Raw genomic sequence first — 4,730 nt, forward strand, 5'->3', positions numbered from 1 at the left:
CACATCTAGAGATGTCGTATTTGAGGAGGTGTCATCTTGGTATCCAGCTCAAAAATTAATTGTTCAAAATATAGATTCTGATCATGATCAAGATAATATGGAGCTGTTTCCTGAAACTAACACACAAACATCTGATAACGGTGATCCTAATCAACAAAGAAGTGATGAGTCTTCAGCTTCTTCAAGTTCAAACAACGGTGAGCAAGCAACTAGAAGATCAACAAGGGAGAAAAGACAACCAACCTACCTCAAAGATTATGTGCAGCTCAATCAGTGTACTGTGACAACTTGCTTGTTTATAGGAGCATTAACAGAAGAAGAACCAACATGTTATGAAGAAGCAAAAGGCTGCCCAGAATGGGAAGCGACAATGCAAGAAGAAATTGGAGCCTTAAAGAAAAATGAGACATGGGAGCTTGTACCTAAGCTAGAAAATTGCACTCCGATCACCTGCAAATGGGTTTATCGGGTGAAGAAGAAACCAGATAGCACAATTGACAAATTCAAAGCTCGTCTAGTTGCTCGTGGCTTTTTTCAAAGCTATGAGTTGGATTATGAGGAGACCTTCAGTCCCGTGGCAAAAATGGTGACTGTGAGGTCAATTGTTTCACTTGCTGCTTTTAGAAATTGGAGGTTATGGCAACTTGATGCAAAAAACACATTTCTTTATAGTGAATTAGACCGTGAGGTGTTCATGGAACAACCCAAAGGATTCGTCTCCAAGCAATTTCCTCAACATGTATGCCAGTTGAAAAAGGCATTGTATGGCCTTAAACAAGCACCACGTGCTTGGTATGGTAAAGTTTCTCAATACTTCATCTTTTGTGGATTTAAAGTTGCTAATTCAGATTCTAGTTTTTTTGTAAAATTAGAATCAAAGATGCATTTGCTGGTTTTACTATACGTGGATGACATGATAATCACCGGAGATGATGAAGTTGAAATTTCTCAATTGAGGAACAATTTGTCAACTCGATTTGAAATGAAAAATTTGGGTGAGATTGGATGCTTTCTTGGGCTAGAAGTGGAGAAATCAGATCAGGAATATTTTATATCTCAAAGATGATATGCAAAGAGTCTCTTGGAGCATTTTGGAATGGGGGAGTCAAGAGAAATGGCTACTCCCATGGAGCCATACCTCAAGCTCAAGAAAGAGGAAGGAGAGCTATTGAAGAATGCTAGACGCTTTCGACAACTTGTTGGTAGTTTAATCTACTTAACTATCACAAGACTAGAAATTTCATATTCTATAGGTGTTATTTCTCAGTTTATGCAAAATCCAAGAACTCATCATTTAGATGCTGCCAAAAGGATTTTGCGATATGTAAAGGGCTCGCCTGCTTATGGTCTTATGTACAAGAAAGGAGGTGACTTTGTCTTAAGAGGATTCACTGATGCAGATTGGGCAGGTGATGCAGTCGATCGTCGTTCAACTTCAGGGTATTGCTTCAGTCTTGGTTCAGCTGTTGTTTCATGGTGTAGTAAGAAACAATGAACTGCTGCCTTGTCTAGTGCTGAAGCTGAATATATGGCTGCAACAATGGCTGCACAAGAATGCATTTGGTTGAAGTGTTTGATGGAAGATATTTTCTCTAAGGTTGATTATGCTGTGCAAATCTATTGTGACAATGAGAGTGCTATCAGACTTGCTTCGAATCCAGTTTTTCATGGGCGAACAAAGCATATTAAAGTCCATCACCACTTTGTTCGTTAAAAGGTGTTGAATCAAGAAATTGAGCTGCAAGGAATTCCCCATTACAATCAAGTGGCAGATATATTTACAAAGGCTTTAGAAAAAGCAAAATTTGAAAACTTTAGAGCTGCACTTGGAGTTGTTGATCATAAGCATGCACTAAGGGGGAGTGTTACAAATTAGTGCATCTTACTTAGTCAAATTTCTGTTGCTATTTCTTAGGCATAGACTAAGTCAGTATGAGCTGTTTCTGTTGCTATTTCTTAGGCATAGACTAAGTCAGTATGAGCTGTCAAATAACAGAGTAGTTACTCTGCTATGATAGATTTTTATGCTAAGTAGTTGATTGTTTTTAGGAAAAGTTGTTATGTTTAAATCTATAAATTTCAACAGTCTAATGTATTTTGAGTGTGCTTCAATAAAAAGATATTTAGTTTATTCTCCAAGTATTAGTACTTCCCTTAATCAATTTCTGCTCTTTTGTGTTAGCCCATGCCGTAGAGGCGGCTGGGTCTTTCAGCAGTATTGTGGCCCTTAGGCTTTGGGAGGGACCCGTAGTCCACTCTTGTACTTTGCCCATGTCGGAGAGGCGACTGGGTCTTTCAGTAGTATTGTGGCCCTTAGGCTTTGGGAGGGACCCGTAGTCCACTCTTGTACTTTGCCCATGTCGGAGAGGCGAGTGGGTCTTTCAACAGTATTGTGGCCCTTAGGCTTTGGGTGGGACCCATAGTCCACTCTCGTACTTTGCCCATGCCGGAGAGGCGATTGGGTCTTTCAGCAGTATTGTGGCCCTTAGGCTTTGGGAGGGACTCGTAGTCCACTCTTGTACTTTGCCCATGCCGGAGAGGTGACTGGGTCTTTCTGTGGCCCTTAGGCTTTGGGAGGGACCCGTAGTTCACTCCTGAATTTCGTTGCTCCTTAGAGACCTGCAAGGAACTAAATATCAGAGGACCCGGGGTGGCTAACCCAGCGAGGTCACTCCGATGGCTAAATTAGTACTCTCATAGTAGACCGCGAGTTAGAGATCACAGTCTCAGAGCTAGAATTTGCTTACTTGTTTCTGAGGCTGGTGCCTTTTTAGTTCGTAAGTTTGTGCCTGGGTCAAGCCGCCATGTCGGCGCCCGTGCCAGGTCGCGCTAGGTCGGCACATGTGCCAGGTTGCCAGGTCGCCCGAGGGGGGGGCGCCTTAGAGCTATGAAGCGAGAGCTTCAGTTTCTTTGAGTTCATAAAAAAAAGGAAACTATAAAGTGGGAGCTTTAGTTTCTAAAAAGGTGAGGACTTAGCTTTCTGGGAGAAGAGGACTTAGCTTTTTGTAAGATAAGAACTTAGATTTTGTGGGATGAGAACTTAGCTTTTTGTAGCGTGTTCCCATAGACGGCGCCAAATGGTGTGGCGTAATCCGGCTGCTCCCTGCTGGATATGATCTGGCTGCCAGCAACGATGAGAACTAGGTTCTTGAAAGAGATGAGTCAGAGATCCCGGGGTGGCTCACCTGGCGAGGATACTCCGATGGCTAAGTTAGAGCACACTAGTAGTAGAGAGAGCTTGAAGATGATATTAGAGCATGAGAGAGCTAGAGAGTAGGGGTTACCACCTCTTCCTTCAGCCTCTTTTCGCATACCTTTGCCCCTGGGGGGTGAGGTCTTTATATACTGGAGTCCTTGTGGGTTAGGTGGAGCAGTTCCTGGATCCCAGCTGTGATGGGACTGGCTTGTGTATTAGGTGGATGAAATGCCTTCAAACGGTAAAACTATCCCTTCTCGTCAGAACCAGGGAGTGGGTGAGTTAATATAGCCATTACAAGTCACAATCCCGTAAAATGCAGGGTACAGTGGTGAGCTCCTCAAGGTTGTCAGGTTGGCGCCTATGTTAGGCCACCAGGTTGGTGCCTGGGCCAGGCCGCCAGCTCGTGCCAGGGCCAGGTCACGCCAGGGTCAGACTGTCAGCTCGTGCCAAGGCTAGGCTGCCAGCTCGTGTCAAGGCCAGGCTGCCAACTTGTCCCAAGGCCAGGCTGCCAGCTCGTGTCAAGGCCAGGCTGCCAGCTCGTGCCTGTGCCCGGCCGCTAGGTCCGGCCAGAGCTAGGCCACTAGGTCACGCCTATGCCAAGTCGTGCCTGTGGGACACCATCATCTTAGCAAAGGCAAGTTGTTGCCAAAGTGGTCCCGGGTGTCACCTAGTTGTTCTGAGTTGCCAGGCTACAAGATGGTGGGCTACCTGTGGCGAGCTGCCTGTGAAGTGCTACATGGTGGCGAGCTACCTAGTGGCAAGCTGCCTGTGAAGTGATGCATGATGGCGAGCTGCTTGTGGCGAGCTCGAGCTGTCTAGCTGTCAAGGGGCTGCACTTAGTTAGCATGAGGTGCCAGGTGTCACAATGTCATTGGAGGGCCAAATCCGCCCTCATCACCCTTAGATTGGCATCTAATTCTCTTTATCAACCCCCCAAACATTGACAATAAAATGAACAGTCGCAAATTCTAGATTCTTCTAAACAGTCACCAATTTTTTTGAATAGAAGAGGCTAGGATTTGGGACTATTCAGTTTTTTGTCAACGTTTGGATGGTTGATAAAGAGAATTTGATGGCACTCGTAGGGTATTTTTGAGTTTTCAAATGTAACTTAACGGCTGATTAATGGACTGGTTAATGGCAGGTACTGAATTGTCACATTTTGAAAGTTCGGATACTGAATTGTCACATTTTGAAAGTTCGGATACTGAATTGTCACATTTTGAAAGTTCGGGTACTGGATTGTCGCATTTTAAAGTCTGTGGACCAAATTATCACTCGAGCCAAAATACAGGGTACTGATCAAGAATTTTCCCTTTTACAAATGAAGAATTTAATGCAAAGCATTTGAAAACCAGACTGGACGGAATGATTAGATGATTGGATCGATTGACTTGAGAATCGGTCATGAACTTGGATTCGGTTTTAGGTCCCAAAAATGTCTGATCCGACATTGAACCCGATGGTTGGACTGTTTGATCCGAGAACCAATGACCAAAACATTGGGGTGTAAAGGAGAGATAATCACGGG

Source organism: Nelumbo nucifera, chromosome 5, assembly GCF_055504915.1.
Source record: "Nelumbo nucifera cultivar China Antique chromosome 5, China Antique-T2T, whole genome shotgun sequence".
Taxonomy (NCBI): domain Eukaryota; kingdom Viridiplantae; phylum Streptophyta; class Magnoliopsida; order Proteales; family Nelumbonaceae; genus Nelumbo; species Nelumbo nucifera.